Raw genomic sequence first — 24,600 nt, forward strand, 5'->3', positions numbered from 1 at the left:
TTCCCGATTATTAGTGATTTATTACGGAACTCAATATTATATAGCAAACAAAATGTCATCCAAAGTAGCTTAGGAAAGCCAAGAGATAGTACATATAGCTTTGTAGGTTTCATTTCTATGAAAATATGAAATTATTAGTTCTGGTGTATATTGAACTAGTTTTTAGCCGCAGTGTTTAGTTATGTTATTTCTGTATGCCAGAACTTAATTTCCTATTTGAGTATCACTATATTCGTAGTGAGGTTAATTTGTACAACTCACTGTGTGAGATGGGATGCAATTCGCCCCATTGGAGAAAAAAATATTTTCTCGCCTAGAAAAGTAGTTATATTTTATGCTGACAAAGTCTATTCGGATGAATTTAAAGTGGACTGTTAACATCCGTCTTAGCATTCTTACCCAATGAAATCAATGCGTCGAACTGGATAATTATTATTCAAGCAACACCCCCTTTTTGTGTATTCCCACTTATGTTTCTTATATATATGGACAGCCCTCTTAAACATTTCCACATCCAGCTATACGCTAGAAAAATCCTTAACTGAGACCGTTTTGTTCAGTATTCTTTACCATGACAATGGTTCGCTTATTCTTCGCTTTTCTGACGTTCTCTAAATTGCTTACAAGAGGACATCCTCAAATTAATTGTGGAAACGTCACTTCATCTACATGCCAAAATGTCTGTTTTGGAAAACCAATTGACTGCCAGGACATTTACCAAATGGGTTTTACAAAGACTGGAGGCTACATTATTTATCCCAAAGGACATCCAAATGGTATCTACGTTCGATGTGACATGCGTACAGCCGGTGGAAGATGGACTGTCATTCAGAGAAGAATCAGCGGAGATGTTGATTTCTTTCGTGAGTGGATTGATTATAAAGAGGGTTTTGGTGATCCAAATGGAAATATGTGGCTCGGAAATGACAATATACATGACCTCACGGCTCAGGCCGATTATCAGCTGCATATAAACTTGGCTGTTTCAAATACAAATACCAGCTTTGCCATGTATGATACTTTCTCGGTTGGAGACGAAAGTAGTGGATATCGTCTCATTGTAAAAGGCTACAGTGGAACAGCAGGCGACTCTTTCTCTTATCATTCTGATATGAAATTCACCACCAAGGATTGGGACAAGGACAAAGACAATTCGTCAAATTGTGCCAGTCAATACAAAGGCGCTTGGTGGTACAATAATTGCCATCATTCAAACTTAAATGGAATCTACGGATCTACCAATAATGCAGAAGGAATAAATTGGTATGCATATGCCGGACATCATACATCCATGATATATGCAGACATGAAAATAAGGAGAAAACTTTTACAGTAAGAGTGAAACAAAAGTATTAAGATAACGCGGGAATAAAAAATATTTGTACAAATAGGGTACTGCAAAATGAAGTAGGTCCATCTTGATTCGTGTTAATTGCGACTTTCGCAATACACCGCTTTAGTTATTTCAATATTTCTTCTTAAAAAAAGGGACGCAGGTATAATTAATTTGTAGAACGATTTAAAGTTGCTGTCCCTATTGCATTTGAAACGGATGCAGTTTCAATTCCTTTGTTTGTCTGAATGGAGATAGTTTAAAATTAATAAGTATATTTTATTGGAAGTATGATTCTACATTTTTATTTTGTTTGTTTCGCTTTCTTATTATTATTCGCAATTTGTACTTTCAAAATTTTGATGTTAATTGCAATAAACATAACATGCGCTACATATACGATTGCAAATAACATCCTAGTTCCCTCCACTCCCATACCGACCTAACGGATTGATCAAATGTTATAGAAATGTTTTGCATATTTATATATCTATGTCAATTGGCAACGAAATTCCCTGTTCTATTAATGTATTTACACATTCATGAACATGTGCAATCGTGAATCCACGATCTGAATCAGAATAATATATAAATATCCCGATTTCAACAAGCACCTTGCTTAACATCTCAGTTAACAATAGTGTTATGTATTGTAAAAAGTGGCAATATATTACATTTTAAGGAATGATAAAATATAATATTCATCCGTATGTAGTGCTGCATAAGTGTGGTTTTCAAACATAGTTTCATACAAACAAAGAAACATGAGCAGCTTACGTTCTTTTGTTGGGGAATGGTTGCTGTTTTTACACTCCTGAGAGCTTTTAAAGGACAATTAAGAGGACTTAGGAGACGATTCTTTCCCCTGCCATTCAAACCTTTGGGTTGATGTCCTTGATTCATTCAGAGTCTGTGACCTTAAATTGTGACGTCACAGAAAGTTACTATATTAGGTAAAATCAGTCCCAAATGACTCTTTTGCATACTCGAGTGCATTGCTAACTAGGAAAATCCACGAAGAATACACAAGATACCAAAAATTCCATTTTCATCATTTTTCCAAAAATAAATCCACTGCTTTAAAGTTATGAAAGAAAACAAATAAAATAAAAAGGCACACAAAATCTGAAAAGTATAAAATCCAGAAATATTGTTAAGTACCGGAAAATTTACAACGATAGTAAAATGCAGTCCAGTATGCAACATTGATCGTCTTTCTCAGTTAATCAAGAAGTTCAAAGTTATAAGTTTCACACAAGAAAAAATATGTTAATATACCTTGCGCAGATTACGTATTTAAATCTCCGAAATTCCTGAAGTTTCAAAAACTTTAATATCACTGGGTTGGCTCTTGCAAACTTTCACACTTGCTATATAAACATTTTGTTGCAATGACACAGTAATCGTATTTGTTGTTGTTTTATCTTTTGTAGCAAACAAATGTTCTTGCATGACGATTGACCCAAATCATGTAGAACGCCACAACTGCTTTCACGGTAGCCATATAAACCTTTGTTGGACTAACACAGTAATCGTATTCGTTGCTGTTTTATCTTCGGTTGCAAATAAAAGTTATTACAAGGTAATTTATCAAATATCATGCAGAACAAAACAATCGTGAATGGATCCGGAATAATTATTGCATTTCAACTGAATTCACGAGATTTTTTACTTATTTTCCTAAATTTGTCGCCAGACACAGTGATATATGACGCATCATCGGCACGTACTGATCACACTGAGAATCGATTTCAGGGTTATTGTCAACTGGCATTAACCTATATTTTATCCTCGTGTTTATCAATCATTGTACTCTACCACAATTACCCTCTAAAGGTTTGGTTAGTATATAATTTATCAGCCCGAGAACGATATTCTCGATCAAAGTCATTGATGTAAGAGTTAGAATTTTCACAAAAGCATAGTTCGCTTGTCAGGACCTGTCTCGCCTATAGAGGTTCTAATAGTTGCTACCGATAGAACTTCTATCTATTGAAGATACACGTAAAGAAAAACTAATTTTGAACTTCCATAGGAAACAAAAATATCTAAAACATATTTGCTGCATCGGGGTTTTCAGATTCAATCAAAGCGAACAGACATGTATAACTATTGATTTTACAAAGAACGATATTTTAAGAGAATATGTTACATTGGCAATTACTCAGGATATTTGGCTTGGATCGGTGTTTCATACATGTATATGCATTTCAATTGGAAATCACGTTATGATCCTTCATACCCTAACTACAATTTGGTATTATTATTTTTTTATTAAGTAGGTGCAAAGTATCACTGGAGACCTGTAATAAAACTCTATATTATAAACAAAATGCTTTATTACAAAATTTATTTCTAGATCAGCAATTAATATGTGCGAGGAGGAATACAGTTCTGAGAACCACGGCCCTTCTTATAATCTATTCAGTCATGAAAGAACTCATCATCACTTTTGACGCTTCTTATGAACGAATATCCGTCCTCTACCAGTAGTATCGATGTCACAGCTAGCGTAGATACCGTTACGATCCCCGCTGGATAAATGATGAAGACGCCTATCCTATCAGTCTTCGGTTTATCTAAGCAGACATTGTGCAGTGTAGGAATGGCTCTTTTTGGTTCTGACAGTCTTAGCAGTTGCACATGCAAGGACAATAGTTTTGTGCATTTCTGCTCAGAAACAATGCTGCTAACAACCGGTTGGAGAGGACAACGCCGTTTCCTTGTTTCAGTGAATATGACAATGATACGGAACGACCACTCTAGTCGATACTTGAATAGAGTTATTAATCCAAGGCAATATGTATGTTTATTCTGTTTGATGTTCATCACAGTTTTCCAACTATGTTAAGGACAGCGGTAAATTGCCTCACTCCAGTAAGATTATTTTTTTTTAAAACGAAAGAAACTCATTAATTAATTATGAACATAAAATTAGAGGGTTCTGACATTCAGTTATTTTTGCACTGTCTAATTCGCTGTAGCTGTAAGGTCGTTAGAGTAGCCATCTACAACGATATTTACCACCTTCTTGTCATATAATGACGTTCGTTCAGACAAGTAACTTCAGTTCATCAGTCTATCAACACCCCTAATTATGCATCAACATACCTTAATAATTCTCTCAAAGACGCATACATTCTTTTATGTGGTTGAGCTTATACCACTTGATGACGTACTGTTGCTATTACTCTTGGAATGGAAGCTTTTAGACCGCTGAGTACAAGGAAGGGACTGTTATTTTTCTCGATTGAATTATGGCAAGTATTCAAGAGTCCAATGATTATATAATTTACAAATCTATCTAGCTAGCTATTTACCCAGGTTTATTTGTATCTTTGCTTTGGCAGATTTCATTATTTTGGTTGGAAAACACATCGAATGTTTTTAAGTGTGATCGTCGTTAATTTCATATCAAGGACACCATCTTTTGCTTGTTTTAGAAAGGTAATCAGATAGCTCGACGCATGGGGTCTCTTAAAAAATGGATCGAGTATAAACGTTATAAAGATCGTCTGCTTAATTGTATTCACATCAAAATTCTTCTTTGTGTACAAAATTGAAGCAGGTATCACTTGAATGGGGGAAGAGTATCGTCTCTTTTATACGCATTTCATATGCTTAGCATTTACATGAACAGCCACGAATAACAATATTCTGTCTATTACTCACTCGAACTTGGTAATATATTGCTGGTTAAATAAATAGCGCAGTGCCCATGCGAGTGTTTGACAATCAAACTAAGCTCGGAGATTAGAAACTTGTAAAACCTCTCAAGACAATCTTTTTTTTTTTTTGCTCTAAAGGTGCTGAGGTTATTACAACAAAAACAATTAGCTCGAAGACATTGTAGCCGTTGATTTGATTGCTACTAAGTTTGTGTTATCTGTATATCTGTCACGTCTACATTACTATTACAGGAACAAATAATTACGAACTTAAGGCTACATTTTGTACTGACTGATTTTAAAAATGTTTAATGAATATCCGACTTCGTTTCTTGTTTGAACCTTGATGAAAAAATGATTACAAAACGTAAATACTCAAAGTCCCCAGAATACCTATCCCTACATAAATATCGTGATACAATACAGTCTGTACATCAAACAGGGGGTATAGTCAAAAAAGCAAGAACATGGTCGTGTACCACAGTTATTCAGAATTTAACATCAGCGCATGTGACATTTTGGAAACCTTCTTGGTTGTGATCTCCTTGTTCAGTGACCAGTTCAGTTCAGCCCCTTATTCAGTGGCCAATATCACAAGTATAACGGAGATACCATTAATTTTTCGTGGATGGGGTGAATGTGTCAAAATAAAAGAAAAGGTTCGTTTGAGCTCAATGAATTGACGTCAGCAATAGCAGAATTGGAGACAGTGATGGTGATTTGTATACCTTCACAAGCACTGGGCAAGTGTATGAATAAAACATAATAATTTGTTTGAGGCTTATTATAAGCTAGCATTGATTTACACTTAGACATATTTATCTGCATTCTTTTTCTTTTAGATGTTAACTGTTCATCATGAATATACTTCAAAGAGAACACAGACATTGAGCCCCGGCTTAAGATCCGACGAATGGTCTTGATCTACATCGCTCAAAATTGCATAAGTTTATGTAACAATTATCTCGAACATAGAACGTCAGCACGTCTTATTTCCTACTGCAGGAGATGTGTACGATTAGTTCAAAAATGAGACAGTAATAATGTCAACAGTCTGTAAATGTTTATGTGTACGTGTGGATGTGTTAGTGTCATTACTGAGAATAAAGCGTTGGTCTCAACAAGTAGTTTCATAATGAATACGTTCTTGTTGAAAGAAGTTCAAATATGGAAACTAAATCAAAATGAGAATGGCGAATATGACACATTTTGATTCATTTCTCATATCCTGATATTTTGTCAATATTTTGAATAAATATTTGCAACGATATCACCTTTTTAAAACGAAAGAAACTGCATAGGTCACCATTCTTGAAACGAACATAGAGAAGGCACAATTAGTACAATGGTAAATGATAGCAAAACACAACTCGGTATTTGTTTTAAACTCTCCTGCGCATTATTCAGTTGATTCGTTTGATGTTGAAAATCAATCTTTTTGTAAACAAAAATACAAATTGTACGAATTAAATTCCTTATTGACAGCTTTTTATGTAATGACGTCTTTTTTTGTAGTCTGAAGGCAACACTGTTTATTTTTATTCGCTTTAGGGCTTCTTAGAGACAGACTTAGTAAAGGTCGAGGAATGTATAGAAGGATCAGGTCCCTTTTAAATTTAAATAGTAACAACTGGCATAGACCATTTATGGAACTATTCTGTTCAAAGCCAATAAACTACAACAAGAACAACAACAAGACGACACTGGATTCAGTCACTTTCTTTGCTAATTCAAAGACATGATAGCCACGAACCCACGTTTCATACAAACAGATAACATGGCGGTCACTTTCATTTGATATTGCATAAAGAAAAGGAAATTACGAGTCCACGTTACATATAGTGTATCAATATCCCACCACAAGTCACAAGCCACACCCCAAAAACGAAAATACTCGTCTACTTTCTTTACTACATTAAGTTAAACAAAGAAAACTACCACCAAGGAAGAGAAGAGACCACCTAACCATTTTCCGTACATTTCAGTGCAAAGCAAATAAATGTCACCATGTCCAATATCTCACCACGTGACTACTTTACTTGCTACTGTATTAATGAACTCCCTAAAATTACCATTTCCCTGACATTGTTAGTGCAGCAATTTACTTGCTACTAATTAAATGAGAACAATATGCAAGACATCAGGACATGATTGGAACAAGTTGACAATACATTACTATTGTAAACATTATTGAACAGAATAAGTACTGAGAGACACCAGAATCACAGAGATGAAGAAACACATTCACAAGAATAGAAGAAAGATTTTTAGAAGCTTAAGACGTGTTTAACAGAGATTCGGTACTCTATCTACTACTATCTAAGTCATTCAATCCACTTGACATTGAGACAGCTGATTCGCATAATATTCATTGATACGTATATATACCATGGAATTCGGATAAACAGAGGAAAATATTATTGGAAAGAGGCTAGCAGAAAATAAAATTAAAATATAACAAAAATTAAAAATAACAACAAAAGGAAAAAGGTGTCTCTTTTAATGTTAACTTCAATACAAGAAACAAAAGATGAAAGAAGATGAACGATTACAATACATTATTTAATGGCCTTGACATACAACATCGTAGCAAACACTACACTTTGCAAAGTTTTCAGCAGCAAATTAAAAACGAAAACATATAGCCCTAAACCTGATGAAGATGAACGAATTAATGGCTAGATCTATAGAAACAATATTCAGTCTATCCATTCATTTTTAGACTGGATTCATGTAGTCAAAATGAAAAAGGATGTCACATTCAAACAATTAACAGCACATTAAAAGCCTCTAAAGTAAAGCACACATATGATTTGGTTATCTACGTTATTATCGAATTATCAGTGATATAAGAGAGCGGCACTATTTTTTATGACTTAGTATTTGAATGTAACTTACTTTTGTGGCATTTGTTACTGTTTGGACATATCCGACCATCAAGCAAGTCTGACTCAGCAAATCATCACATCAGGTTAACACTTTTATCAAGGAAATAAGCGGAAATATGAAGTCAACTTTATTGTCTTTTATTAACAGCTGATGTGACTATTCCGGCTTTATCCCTATTGCCACTGACCAGCAAATGGGACCGAGACTAACATACATCTCCCTTTAAATACATGTACATATGCGTACTTCATGTGGGCCGAATACAACACTTGGACTAGGCAGCTATTCCTTGGAGACATGCCAACCAGAACAGTCCTCTCAGCAACCATTGTATTTGCAAGTGGAACTCTAACAGATTTCTTTCTGTTTTCATACCTCATGTGAATCCCAGTGATACATCTTTCCACATCTATGTCCCGCTCAAGAAAAGTTTGCATGGCGCACCAGGATAATCTTTGAAAAGTTACAGAGCGTTGGATTGCTGACTATGTGAGAGTCTATGCCACAGTCCAAAGCTGGAGCGTATAGCGTGTTAGAGTTGAATTTGGGTCAAGTCTTGAACATTGAGCCAGTAAGTGCTTGTTTACAAGATAAAAATAAAACTATTTATATGCCTGAAATTGCGGCATATGCAAATGTTTGAAATACATTTAATAAATGTATTGTTCACACCATATCTATTTTTGCCAAATCAAACAAGCAAAGAAAAGAATACTCATGGAACAATTGGGACTTGCTGATTGACTTACAATCTTTCGAACTATATTGTGAATGTAGAAGCTAATATCACATATAAGCATGTCCAAATAGAACTGAAACAGGGACAACCTGACCGCCACTCACAATTTTGATGTGTGGCATGTTGACATAGATGTTTTCATAGCACATTGTTTACTACACCAACTGATAATGGTAGAACCCTATTACTTTTACAGGGAAGAGACAAACAAAGAGCCCTACATCAAATCAGACAGAAGAATATGTTTTAATATGTTTAATTCCATGTATAAAAAAAATAATCATTTGATTTACAGGGAACAAGAATTTTAGGATCTGAGTAACCGAATTTACAACATTTCAAAAAACGTCAATATGTATTTCCAACCCTGATTTTCAAAAATTTTATAAGTACTTGAAATTAATTTAACTTATCAATAACATATCTGTGACAGATAAATATTGTTCTATCGGTGGAGAACGAGAATACTGGGTTGAATACTGCTTTGCTTGTAAATGATGTAGTAGAGTTTGTGATTGAGATATTTGATTCGGAGCAATGTCTATTCAACCTTGTTTGATTCGGAGCAATATCTATATTCTAAGTTGATAAGATTTACGTATATTCAAAATGTAAACATCTTGGCTATTTATTGTGCCAAAAAACCTACACAATATCTGGGGAAAATGCACACTAACATAATGTTATGACTTTAAGAAACAGAGAAAGCAAGCTAAACCAATTTAGAAAATTTCAACAAATAATGTATATCCCTAGAATACACAGGGAATTTTAAATAGAATTTAATGTTTTGATTGAATTCCAGGTTTTTAATGTGCTTAAGTATCAATCTTGTTTATGAGCTGATATATCAGAAGTCTTGATGTATCACACTGATATAATCTAGAATATCTTTGAATGAATTCACAATAATCCAATATAATGATTTAGCCAAAAATGTCAGTGATCACTAAGTAATTCCAATGAATAATATAAATAAATAATTCCTCTCAAATTATATCTCATACAACTAAAAGTAATCTTACTAGACTGATCATAAAATAGCAAAGACCAATTTGTTTCCTTCAGAACCCTATCTAAAAGTATAAGACGCAATAAGATGTTCAGGATGATGTAATTTTCAATGGAAATTTCCATCAAATTCGTAAATATATTCATGTCTATTCGATTAAGCTTAAACAACTAACGAGTCCAAATACAATTTCCAAGGAGAAAATCAGAGTACTGAACTCTAATCTAACTAAACATTTTCTTTACAAATGAATATTATCTAAAAGGAAAATCTACAATACTGGACATGTGCTATCTATATAATGTGTTGCATACAAACGAAAGTAGCAATATAGAGTCCTGGGCAAAAATTAAATACACAGTATAGATATACATAATATGAACTCATATCTTACTTACTAATCACAGAGTACGTGTAAACCCTTTATTTCACGTGCTGTTTGTTTTCTCGGGTATTAGTGTATCGATTAAACCAGAACAAGTATGATCACTATGAGTAGACTCAAGGACCGTCCAGATTATTAAATATAGTAAGCGACGAAAAGTTGCTTTTTCAATCGTTCACTCAAGTAGTCAACTGTTATTGTTTACCAATGTATCTCATTTATTCTTTATTTCCTTCATGCCTAACTTATTTCTTCAGCATAACGATCAAATAACTTGAATATCAAGTTGTTTTTATTTTAAAATGCAAAATCTTTACTTATTGATTTTCCTGTAGTAATTGCTACTGAGGCTGTATGCTTCATTCAAGAGGAACAAACTTTGGTTCTGCTCCTAGTATCACATGCTGATTCAAGACCTTCTCTTTTGTTTTACTCTCAAATGACTAAAGAGATTTCTCTTACATAGTTTCTTCATTTGTTTCTTTTAACGCTGTAAATTTAAGGCAATGATCTTTGCCTAATGTCTTTTTCGAGTAGAAGTGTTGTATGATTTCCACGGTCCAAATGATAAAATCAAAGCCAAAATTATTTAATTGTCAATTCTCAAATTGACAAATATTGTGAACGATCTTGCTTTATTTTTTTAATGACGAATCTCCTTCATCTATAGGGTATAAGATGTATTCAGCACATCATAAAGGAGCATAAATAGATCCATAAAATGCAGCTAATTAATTCATATATATCTTTGTTTAGTGTTATTCAGCTACAAAATTATCATTTAACGCATGTTTCAGTTGAAATACATTATCTCGTCTACAAATTGGAAATCTACATTTAATTAAATCAGTTAATATAATTTAGCTGGGATACTAGTGGCAAAGGATACAATGCAAAAATCGTAATGCTATTTCAAACTAACATTCTTGTTTGCTTTTGACAACTAATTTTTCAAATTCACCCGTTTTTACTTAAATGTAGCAATACTTTTTCCGTGTTGTATTCTTTTTTGAATATCTCGTTTTCCTTTCTGTCGCCTTTAATTGCATTAAAGCTAGCACTTAATGCATACGTCTGTTAAGCACTTGTGTCTTGAGTGAACCTGTATCTTCTATAAACCTTCCTTACAAATCATTTCAATGTTTCCGAAACACTGGCGAATTTTGGGTTTAAAAAAGTCGGGTCCTAAAAATGATTTTTGTAAATCTGCATTTTCTAGATGTTCCAGATTATTTGGTATCATTGTAGAGCTACATGTGTCTACCTTTCTATAATACCACCCACTATAGTGTATCATTCTACTGTTGTTTATTTCATCAATAGTATCATGAACCACGCTGATATCAAGACACAACATCCCGATCATTTGCAGGTGGCTTAGACTGCATAGTTTATGTTTTGTACTATTCTTTGAATCTAACATCTTATATCGTTTGGATTTCATCAATCCAGTCTAAAATGAATGGACAGTTTGCATGTCAGTTTCATAGATCTTAGCATGAATTCATTCGCTTCTATTTCTTTAACTTTTCTATTTTTTCAAAGTTTCTTTTTCTGCTGCCTGTGAATTATGCTGTTTTTGGTGATTCCAACGGTGTCGTTTGTTCCATGCCAGTAATGTAAATGCTGAAATCATTCATCTTTTTCCATAACATGATTCTTTTGTTCAAGTTGAGATTAAAAGGGTCAGAATTTTTCGATATTTTGGAATTCTTTTTTTAAAAAATATTTCGTCGATAAGAACATATATATATGTTAATCTTCGATTCCAAAGGTTATATATCATCGCAGGTAAAGCGAATCTTCTGATGATTGCCTTGTCTATCCAATGACTTGAAAAGAAGTCGATACGGTTCGGAATTTGGATCTAGACACATCAATAGATTCTAAAATTGTTCTGCTCTAGTGGATCTCTTTATACAGCCATGGAATTGTGGCGGCTTCTCTTGTCATTCTATTAAATAATGATTATTAGTAATTATTGTCCAATTGTTCCCTTCATCTCTTGTTGTCTTTTAAATCGTTCACTCTAAACTAGTAGTAAGCAAAGTAATCAAGTAGGAAATTCAAGGGCATGGTTTTGTGGGGGGTGATGGTCAATGCAGTTGAAAGTGAGGTAATCATGTTTTTTTATTTTACCCTAAGAAATCCGGAATGTGGCTCTTTTGTAAGGTATATTAAATTGTGCTGGATTTGCTTTGTTTATGATACAGTAGTGAGGAAGATAGTCAACTATTATTTGTGGGGGTTTGCTGGGTAGCATGTGGATGGATTGGGGTATTTTTTGTATATAAAAATCATGTGACTCATTTGGGTAATGTGTAGTAGAATTAAGCAAATTAAAATAAAATAACAGGACTGTGTTTTCATGGTATCATTTATGATTCTAATAATTAAGTTGCTCCATGTCTATTTCTAACACGGTAATCATCGTAGTTCCTTTAGATTTAAAAAATTTATATCACTCAAACAATTGCTTCCAAATGAGTTTTAAAATCTAGATAGCAGAAATAAAATAATCATTTGCAAACTTGTTTCCTCCAGAATCAACTGTAATTAAATCCTATGTAAATTCATATGCTACCCTTATGCCTACAGTGACGAAACTATTTCTGTCGGCAACAGCATTGTCACTTTGACCTACGTTTCATTATAAAACATCTTTCAACATGTAACTTATTTGATTACCTTTCATAAAATTTCCATGACAACAGGACCTGTAACGTGAACTCCCCGTGAAATAGATGTAGACCAACGTTATATTCCCGATAACGCCACACGCACACGACCGAAGTGGCCTTAATGTTTAATATTATTTCGACACTCACCCCATCAAGAAAAATTAAAAGGTACGTCCCATGCACTTGTGATATTCTTCACTGAGCGAGGAATTCAAAATCAACGAGGTTCCCAAAAGTTCACAATTTCTGCACATGCAGATGATAAAATCTGAATAACAGAGCGAAACATACTTTTTTATTTGGCATGTGCAAAAAGAACACATAGCCAATACAATACATGATTCATACACAATGCACTATTGCATAAAAGCCTGAATATATGAATAAATTTTGGTTATACAAATGTGCGCGTAAATCCTCGGAGATGGACAGACAAACGGAAATAGAACTCTACAACGAGAGACGATAATCTAAGTTGGAATGCATTATCAGCATATTTACCTGGGTGTTTTAGAGTTCTTAAATCTTCATGTTTGTGTAATTGAAGTAATTGGTACATACCTGGTTTCTGCCAGTAATAAGGATCAAAATAAATTAAAATGAAATATGTATTTATGTCTTTGGTTACAATACAATAAAAGGCAAGATATATGGACTGAATTAGAATATTACCAAATCTCCAAGACCGTGAAGTCAATAAAATAGTTCTCACACTGAAACCCCAGATTTTACAATTCTTTCTTTAAAAATCTGTAAGCATTAATTGTTATCTTTTTTAACATTTTAATTATTTGTGTTTAGCAATCTGAACAATTCTTAAAGATACGCACATATATATTCAAATAAAGAGTATGGGGACCTAAAAATCCATTTTCAAGCATATTGTTGGCAGGATGTATAACATTTAGTATCTACATGCAATTTTCCCTATGTACTCGTTCTATACTATCTGCTTTCAAAACCACCCAGCCATAAGACAATATTGGAGATTCAAATTAATCAAATATATGAATCATTATATTCAACAGACATTCTAGAATGTTAGCATTATTTAGAAGTAATGTGACGCACACCTCTGCTCTTGCAAAGTCTGACTGTATGCCCTGAAGTCGGAGAGGCATTGATCATTATTCAAAATGAAATAACAAAACCAGTAGCTTCATGTTTGTAATTATTTCCTGTGATAGTACTGTTCACGTGTCACATATACAAAAACCACTCACTTCGTATAGATCAAATCAGTTGCTACAACTCTGCAAACTAAATCAACTTAAAAATCATGTAATGATCTCATTTCCTTTACAATTTGTACAGTAACTTTGTATTGGGGACTTTATTTATCTCTAATCACCTACCGTTGCTTAATTGTCAAACAACCACATAGATACTGTTCGTGTCAGCAATGTATTCCATATCAGAGTGAGCCATATATCAATTTATATTATTCTTGCTGTACAAGCAATAGTTAATTTTAGGTAATCAATGAAATATGCAGAAAGTCTTTTTTGCAGTCAGCTATGGGGCTCCTATGACAAATTTCGGTTGCCCAGAAAAATTCATCGTGCTAGTTCGGTAATTGAATCATTCCATGTCACCAATGTAGTCAAGCAAGGTTGTGTGTTGGTCTCAATCCTCTTGAGTATGACGTTCTCTGCTATGTTTACTTATGCTTCCTGTGACCTTGACACTGGGATTGTATTCGATACCACACTGATGGCAAGATCTTGAATCAATGGAGAGTGAAAGCGAAGACTAAGACATAAAATTACTGTTCGTGGTCAACTATTTGCCGACGACTGTTACCTGAATGCCTGATCTGAGTCTATGGATCGTTTGTTGTCAGCTTGTAATTACTGCAATTATTATATTGTTTGGTTTGTGCTGTGAGTGAAGCAGACAAAAACTGATAAGGAAAGATGGTGGTTTTATGTTACAGTCCTAATCAATGATAAAACCAACACCAGAATTGCTAAAGCAAGTGTGGGCTCTTGCAGAATACGAGCAAACGTGTGGAAACGAATTCTACAAATAAGCTAAAGGTCTACAAAGCCGCTGTGTTGCCAATCCTGTTATATGTTTGCTAAAACGCTGTGTTAAGAAGCTTAATCATTTTCACATTGGCTGCTGTGGAAACTGATTAGGATACGATGGCAGGACATGGTTTCAGAAACTGAGCCTCTCACAAGGGCAAACATTCCAAGTATTCACATTCTACATTCTGCTGATGACATCACAGTGAATACTGACAGGACCCATCGCCAGGATGTTAGGATGTCAGAAGAGCGACTACTTAAGAAGCATTTCTACGTTGAGCTAAAGGAGGGGAAGTGATCTCAGGGTGGTCAAAAGAAACGCTTCATAGAAGCCGTCAAGACATCCTTGAAGCACTTGATCTCTGATCACGAGTCTTGGGATGATCTCGCACAGGATGCCTCCCCTGGCGCAGTTTCATTCTTATTGGTGCTAAGGACGTTGAACAGATGACAATCTAACTGGCATGAAAGAAGCGCGAGCAACGTAAATCTCGGAACTGCAGCACGTCCTGCATTCGTCAATCTATCCCAACCTGCACATGCTTCCAAGTGTGACACAGTCTGTAAATAGCACACATTGACCTGATTTCACGTATTCACAGACTTCTAACCAGTTACTGATATCTTAGCCATCTTCGAACTCAGATGATGCACAACAAGTTAACTTATAAAATGGGAAATGTATAACTTACCACTGCACATGAAAACTGGAAAAAAGCATAAGTGACTCGTTATTTGTACTTTATAAATACCACCGTTGCCCCTATATTATATTCCTTTATCTTTCCCTTTTCCAAGTCTTAGAAGACTTCCTAGAAGGCGGTGGCTCAACGGGTCAATCGGGGGGTAATTTTACCGACCTTAGAAATTGGCGACTTCAGGGTCAATCAAAGGTAATTTTATCAACTAAGTATGGCATCTGTGTATCCCTGACACTTGAAAAGTGTCCCCTTGTTGGGCTCCTTGGTGGGTGGGGAGCACGGGTGGTGAATTTTTATTCAAGCCATCATGGATAATTCCACAAAAAAAACAACAAACGTACCAAAACTGGACCAGATTCGGATGATGAGCCACGTAGTGTGGAATCCTTTCCTCGCTTCATGGTCATCCAATCGAAAAATGAGGCTAAAAAACTTGCTGCACTATCGCCATTTATAGTCGAAAATACTATACTTGGATTTGTCGGCAAGCCGAAAAGTATAAAAAAAAAACTAAAATCAGGCGGCCTACTTGTAGAGTGTGTTCGCAAAGCACATACTGAAAATATACTAAAAATTAAGACCTTTCACGATATTCCAGTAACCTGCTTCGCCCACTCTACACTTAATACATCAAAAGGCGTCATTCGTTGCCGTGACCTAGCTGAAGTTAGCGACAAGGAAATCGTCGAGGGCATGAAAAATGAAGGTGTCACTGCAGTCCGCAGAATTCGTATCAAACGAAACAACAATCTGCAGGACACCAACACTATTATACTAACTTTCAATAAGCCAACAGTACCTAAAGTGGTCAAAGTTGGATTCTTACAAGTTAAGGTTGAGATATACATACCAAATCCCCTCCGATGTTACAAATGTCAAAAATAAGGTCATCATGAAGACAGATACTCTAGAAGTCAATTATGCGGCCGATGCGGCGACCCCTCCCATCGGGAATCAGAGTGCAAAGCCACTCCGCATTGTGTCAACTGCGGCAAGGAACACCATGCTAGTTCAAAGGAATGCGACACATGGAAACAAGAGAAGGAAATCCAGAGGGTTAAATACACATCCAGCATCCCTTATCCAGAGGCCACGAAGCTTGTTCAAGCTAGATCACTCCCCGGCCCATCCTTCTCAACTGTAGTGAAAAGCAGCCAAAAAGCAACGTAAGACGCCCAAACTCAAACGAACCCACCTGAATCCCATTCCGACTCGAACATTCCGCACTACAAACCCCAGAAAAACTCAACATCGACGCAAACAACTCAACAATACTCCACCACCAAGATCACCAAATAGCAAGAAGAAGTCACAAACAAATAGACAGCATAAAGCTGCACGATACATTTGCAGACTTAGAGGACATGGATGCAGAAGAATCTGCTCCATGTCCTCAAGGTAGCTCCATTCCTAACAACAAAAAATTCACCCCCGTACTTCCTTCAGAGAAATAACCAGATTGCCTATGCGAAAGGTCTCACCTAGCTCCAGAATACTCAATATAAACTTTTTAATGCCCATAATTTTTATGGGGATCAAATCATATAAGTGACAGAGGTCACAAAGTTGAAGACTTTATTTCTAGACACGATATGTGTCTATATAACACCAAAACACCCACATATGTACACCCAGGCACGGGTACATACACATGCATCGATTTGACAATTTGTTCTCCTTCGCTGCTTTTGGACTATGAATGGAAGGTCGCTGATGACCTTCACAGCAGCGATCACTTCCCAATCTCCCTTGTAAATCTTAACTCTACAATTGATGAAGTAATTCCACAATGGAATTTAAAGAAAGCCGACTGGGCCAAGTTTGAAACACTCTGTAAAACTAGGCTGAATGAGGATACAGTTTTCAATGTTAACGACCCCATTCAGCATTTTACATCTATTTTAACCGACATTGCAGAAGAATCTATCCTCAAGTCCTCAACAAACTCAAAAAGAACCCTAAAACCTTGGCTCACTAAGGAATGTAAGGAAGCCATACGACAACGCCGAGAAGCCTTGAAAAAATTTAACAATCATCCGACGCCCGAGAATTTAAGTAAATATCGTATTCTCCGGACCAAAGCTCACCGCACAATCAAAGAAAGTAAACGAGCATCATGGAAGAAATATGTTTCCTCTTTAAACTCTCGTTCCTCAATTAAGAAAGTTTGGGACACGATCCGCAAAATAAACGAAAAGAGAAAATACTTTTCTTTCCGACATCTGAAACTGAACAATAACAATTTTAGCTCAAAACGTGACATAGCAAATGTTCTTGCTGATACAGTCTCTAAAAATTCCTCATCATCTAATTATTCCGAAACCTTCCAAAAATTGAAAACTCAGAAAGAAAAGTCACGTTTAAAATTCACATCCAACAACTAGGAAAGTTACAACCAATTGTTTTCACTATCAGAACTTACGGAGGATTTAGACAAGGCCCATGATACTTCCGTCGGGCCTGACGAAATACATTACCAGTTTTTGAAACATCTTCCAGAATCATCTTTAACATCTCTTTTGAAACTCTTCAATGATTTATAGATTACTGGTAATCTACCTAAGATATGGAAAGAAGCAACAGTAATACCAGTTCCCAAACCCGGTAAAGATAGCGAAGATCCTACCAACTATCGATCAAATATAGATCTTTCTAAAATTCAGAAAACGTCTATCTCCGAAACACCACCCTGGCTAATTAAACAACCAAAAGTACGTTTTACGCTACATGATGGAAAAAAATCCGAAACAAACCCTTCTGTCTTCCACAACTCTTACCATGAACTCCTCACCGAATTTAAAAACTACACCAGAATTTACACTGATGGATCAAAGGATGATGAAAAGGCTACTGCAGCCTTTGCTTGTGGAAATCACACAACGCAATTTCGCTTACCATATGGAGCATCAATTTTTACAGCCGAAATCAGAGCAATAGACCTTGCTCTGCAACATACAGAAAAGAAACCTATTTTAAACAGTATCGTCTTCTCCGACTCGCTATCAGTACTCCAGTCACTACACAATAGAAAACGGGAGAACCCATTATTGAAAAACATACTCGTCATAAATACCGAGCTGAGTGTCTCCCACAACATAATATACTGTTGGTTACCTATCCACATTGGTATTAAAGGTAACGAAAAAGCAGATCGCGCTGCTAAAATGGCCCTTACTCAAGAACCATCTGATTTTAAAATACCGTATACTGATTTTAAACCTTGCATCAGAAAGTTCTTTCGTCAGAAGTGGCAGGCATCATGGAATGATGCATTGAATAACAAAATGCATGCAATCAAGCCAACTCTAGGAGAATGGACTCCTTCCTATAGAACCATTCGTAGGGAGGAGATACTCATTGCAAGAATCCGAATTGGTCATACTTACATCACCCGCTCTCACATACTAAAAGGTGAAGACCCACCAGAGTGCGCTTCTTGCAATGAACCATTCACTGTCAAGCACTTTATGATAGAGTGCTTTGACCTGCAAGCTACGCGCGATCGTTATTACCTTGTTCATGACATGAAAGAACTTTTTGATACTATAAACATCACTCGTATTATAGAGTTCCTGAAAGCAGTAAATATTCAATCTAAACTCTAACTTTGATGATATCACCTTGTGGAGTTTTATGCAATATATATACCGTCCCATTTTAATACCTTTTCATCATTTTTCATTAACTTAGAATAATTACATCCCCCGTTGATCGGGAAGCTTTATTTTTCACCGTTACCGTCTTACCGTTTTAATTTCAACTATGTTTTTTATATCGATGGTCGATATGAGACTTTTTGTAATTTTTAAAAGATTATACAAATAACATTTTCTTTTTCGCTAAATAGCCTTACAGTGCTGATGCGCCGTTAAAAATAATCAATCAATCAAACAATCAATTTCTACTTTATAAGTAATAACTGACCTCGCAACCATTTGTTAAAGCAACCTGAATTGAAAGCAATAAGGTTAATTGTTTCTTTCACTATATTCAGCACAACGTACTCTTGGGATAATACAGGAATTTTTCATTCAGTATTACACCTTGGTACAAATTAATTTGGATCTAGGTTTGTCTTCGCATAAAGGTGTTTGAAGACTAGATATATCACACAATCGTTACTTAATACATGTTGTTCAAATTGTGGACGGTGTCAAATCATCACTATATCACGCATTTGAAAAATGTGTTCATTCTTTATTTGTAGCTTCTTCTTGCAATCTTTTCTTTTTTGTTACTCTTTAAATTTCAGAATAAGCCATAGATTTTGGATTTCTAAAAAATCAACAGCCTTGCAATAAAAGGAAAGCTTTTAAGGGACGTTATGCAATCCATAGGCTCTCAGTAAGACATGAAGTGAACACTTAAGATATTGTAAAAAAAAAGTCATTAACCGGACAAAGTTTCATAATATTATTGTGACGTTCTAGAATGGTGTAGTTTTGAGGAATATGGAAAACTGGTATGATACGGAAGCCAAGTCCATATCATATTTGGTTATAAATACATGGGACTAAACTTCTCTCGTACACTTATTTGGAAAAAGTAAAGGAAGAATACCCGTTACACGCAAAGTGTCCACAAACATGGATTATTGTGTACAATACATTAGGCATATTTGAGCTGTTATTAATATGATCCCATTCGTATTGATAGATGCCGCTGATATTTGGCTACAATATTCAAAAGCAATTTAAAACGTAAATGGTAAGAGTTTTACTAGATATGGAATCTTCCAAGAAAACACGCATACTCCCTGCTGCCACTAGGAGAATACAGACCAAGTACGTCTGTATTTTACCTATTACTGTAAATTAATACTGGATTATGCTGGATGGTAATTGATATCTATGACAATGCAATGAACACTGAAAATAACTGGATACACCAGGTAAGTCAAAATGTGTTACAAATTTTAATAGCATACACTTCCCCTATGGTTTGGGTTATAAAAGGTACGTATAGGCTGTAGGTGATGACAAAGTTGTCCTATTTTACCTATTACTGTAAATGTAGTATTTACCATCTGAAAATATCATAAAGACAATTTAATTCAGAAATGGAATTCAACCGTAATCAAATGACATAAAACATCCCACTACAATTGCATTACACGTAGCCATTGAGTAACCAAAGCATCTCTTAATGGCTTTCGAGTGGCGTATATACTGAGCATTGTGTGCGTGTGAGTGTGAGACAGAAGGCAAATATGATGTTTCACATTGCCCATTTTATTCAGATCGTGAAAACAGATTCCCCACAGGGATTTTCTCAAACGAATTCAGGCGTAATATCTCATCTTGCACCATATGTCATTTCAGCATCCCAGAGAAGAGCTTCAATGGAAATAGCATTCGCTAATAAATACTTTTCACACCATATTTCTTTCAACCGTATGTGATATATATTTAATATTTTTCCAATGTCGTCTTGAAAAGTATTTCTACTATGGATTCTTTACTTTTTCGCTTTTTTCATTTCACTGCTACAATTGTAATTGTTGAACCATTGTTATGCAAGTGTCGGTTTATGCTCCACATTTCCAAAACTCCCATGTCATGGACATTGCAATGGATACAATCTGCAGCAGTAGGTATATAATCGAAATATTAGCAGCCGTTCTCATTGATAACTTATTTAACTTCTAGTGAATGGATAGCAAAATGACCATTATTTTTCTTTGGTTTTAAACGATTGCAATACCTCAATCACAATGCATGTCAAAAATGATGTATACGAGATAAAACTATAAGAGTGTTCACCCGCAGCAGAAGGAGCTTTTCATTATTTTGTTTTGATTATATTGTTAGCCCAAAGTTGATGATATTACGTGTCCAAATAAGGCAGAAACGAATGAGGCGACAGGTTGTATTTCAAAACCTAGTCAATATTTTTTTCCCATTATAGGTGATTTAGTACGGAACTTAATATTATATAGCAAACAAAATGTCATCCAAAGCAGTTTATGAAGGCCAAGAGATAGTACAAATAGCTCTGTAGGTTTTCATTTCTATGAAAATATGAAAATATTAGTTCTGGTGTATATTGAACTAGTTTTTAGCTGCATTGTTTAGTTATGTTATTTCTGTATGCCAGAACTTAATTTCCTATTTGAGTATCACTATATTCGTAGTGAGGTTAATTTGTGCAACTCACTGTGTTAGTTGGGCTGCAATTCCCCTCATTGGAGAAAAAATACTTTCTCGTCTAGAAAAATAGTTATATTTTATGCTTACAAAGTCTATTCGGATGAATTTATAGTGTTTACATCCTTCTTAGCATTCTTACCCAATGAAATCAATGCGTCGAACTGGATAATTACTATTCAAGCAACACCCCCTTTTTATGCAATCCCACTTATGTTTCGTATAAATATGGACAGCCCTCTTAAACCTTTCCACATCCAGCTATATGCTAGAAAAATCCTTAACTGAGAATGTTTTGTTCAGTGTTCTTTACCATGACAATGGTTCGCTTATTCTTCGCTTTCCCGACGTTCTCTAAATTGCTTACAAGAGGACATCCTCAAATTAATTGTGGAAACGTCACTTCATCTACATGCCAAAATGTCTGTTTTGGAAAACCAATTGACTGCCAGGTCATTTACCAAATGGGTTTTACAAAGACTGGAGGCTACATTATTTATCCCAAAGGACATCCTAATGGTATCTACGTTCGATGTGACATGCGTACAGCCGGTGGAAGATGGACTGTCATTCAGAGAAGAATCAGCGGAGATGTTGATTTCTTTCGTGAGTGGATTGATTATAAAGAGGGTTTTGGTGATCCAAATGGAAATATGTGGCTCGGAAATGACAATATACATCACCTCACGGCTCAGGCCGATTACCAGCTGCATATAAACTTGGCTGTTTCAAATACAAATACCAGCTTTGCCATGTATGATACTTTCTCGGTTGGAGACGAAAGTAGTGGATATCGTCTCATCATAAAAGGCTACAGTGGAACAGCAGGCGACTCTTTCTCTTATCATTCAGATATGAAATTCACCACCAAGGATTGGGACAAGGACAAATACAATTCAACAAATTGTGCCAGTATATACAAAGGCGGTTGGTGGTACAATGCTTGCCATTATTCAAACTTAAATGAAATCTACGGATCCACCAATAATTCAGAAGGAATAAATTGGTATGCATATGCCGGACATCATACATCCATGATAAATGCAGACATGAAAATAAAGAGAAAACTTTTACAGTAAGAGTGATACAAAAGTATTAAGATAACGCGGGAATAAAAAATATTTGTACAAATAGGGTACTGCAAAATGAAGTAGGTCCATCTTGATTCGTGCTAATTGCGACTTTACACTGCTTTAGTTATTTCAATATTCTTTCTTAAAAAAGGGACGCAGGTATAATTAATTTGTAGAACGATTTAAATTTGCTGTCCCTATTGCATTTGAAACGGATGCAGTTGTTTGTCTGAATGGAGATAGTTTAATATTAATAAGTATATTTTATTGAAAGTATGATTCCACATTTTATTTTGTTTGTTTCGCTTTCTTATTATTATTCGCAATTTGTACTTTCAAAATTTTGATGTTGATTGCAATAAACATAACATGCGCTACATATACGATTGCAAATAACATCCTAGTTCCGTCCACTCCCATACCGACCTAACGGATTGATCAAATGTTATAGAAATGTTTTGCATATTTATATATCTATGTCAATTGGCAACGAAATTCCCTGTTCTATTAATGTATTTACACATTCATGAGCACGTGCAATCGTGAATCCACGATCTGAATCAGAATAATATATAGGTATTGTTAGGTATTGTAAAAAGTGGCAGTATATTACATTTTAAGGAATGATTAAATAAAATATTCATCCATATGTAGTGCTGCATAAGTGTCGTTTTCAAACATAGTTTCGTACAAACAAACATGAGCAGCTTACGTTCTTTTGTTGGGGAATGGCTGCTGTTTTTACACTCCTGAGAGCTTTTAAAAGACAATTAAGATAACTTTGGAGACGATTCTTTCCCCTGCCAGTCAAACCTTTGGGTTGATGTCTTTGATTCATTCAGAGTCGGTGACCTTAAATTGTGACGTTACAGAAAGTTACTATATTAGGTAAAATCAGACCCAAATGACTCTTTTGCATACTCGGGTGCATTGCTAACTAGAAAAATCCACGAAGAATACACAAGACACCAAAAATTCCATTTTCATCATTTTTCCAAAAATAAATCCACTGCTTTAAAATTATGAAAGAAGACAAATAAAATAAAAAGATACACAATATCTGAAAAGTATAAAATCCAGAAATAATGTTAAGTACCGGAAAATTTACAACGATACTAAAATGCAGTCCAGTATACAACATTGATCGTCTTTCTCAGTTAATCAAGAAGTTCAAAGTTATAAGTTTCACACAAGAAAAAATATGTTAATATACCTTAAGCAGATTCCGTATTTAAATCTCCGAAATTCCTGAAGTTTCAAAAACTTTAATATCACTGGGTTGGCTCTTGCATACTTTCACACTTGCTATATAAACATTTTGATGCAATGACACAGTAATCGTATTTGTTGTTGTTTTATCTTTTGTAGCAAACAAGTGTTCTTCCATGACGATTGACCCAAATCATGTAGAACGCCCCAACTGCTTTCACGGTAGCCATATAAACCTTTGTTGGACTAACACAGTATTCGTATTCGTTGCTGTTTTATCTTCGGTTGCAAATAAAAGTTATTACAAGGTAATTTATCAAATATCATGTAGAACAAAACAATCGTGAATGGATCCGGAATAATTATTGCATTTCAACTGAATTCACGAGATTTTTTACTTATTTTCCTAAATTTGTCGCCAGACACAGTGATATATAACGCATCATCGGTACGTACTGATCACACTGAGAATCGATTTCAGGGTTATTCTCAACTGGCATTAACCTATATTTGATCCTCTTGTTTATCAATGATTGTACTCTACACCACAATTAGCCCTCTAAATGGTTAGTATATAACTTATCAGCCCGAGAACGATATTCTCGATCAAAGTCATTGATGTAAGAGTTAGAATTTTCATAAAAGCATAGTTCGCTTGTCAGGACCTGTCTCGCCTATAGAGGTTCTAATATTTGCTACCGATAGAACTTCTATATATTGAAGATACAAGT

General features: G+C 35.1%; 2 pseudogenes; both read left to right on the top strand.

Moving 5' to 3' along the window:
* Nucleotides 1-721: 721 nt before the first annotated feature.
* Nucleotides 722-1,336, top strand: LOC149793742 (fibrinogen C domain-containing protein 1 pseudogene; annotated as a pseudogene).
* A 20,715-nt stretch (nt 1,337-22,051) lies between these two features.
* LOC149793743 (fibrinogen C domain-containing protein 1 pseudogene) lies at nt 22,052-22,666 on the top strand (annotated as a pseudogene).
* The last annotated feature ends 1,934 nt before the right edge of the window (nt 22,667-24,600 follow it).

Source organism: Sinohyriopsis cumingii, chromosome 8 (genome assembly GCF_028554795.1).
Source record: "Sinohyriopsis cumingii isolate HCF-2022 chromosome 8, ASM2855479v2, whole genome shotgun sequence".
Classification (NCBI taxonomy): Eukaryota; Metazoa; Mollusca; class Bivalvia; order Unionida; family Unionidae; genus Sinohyriopsis; species Sinohyriopsis cumingii.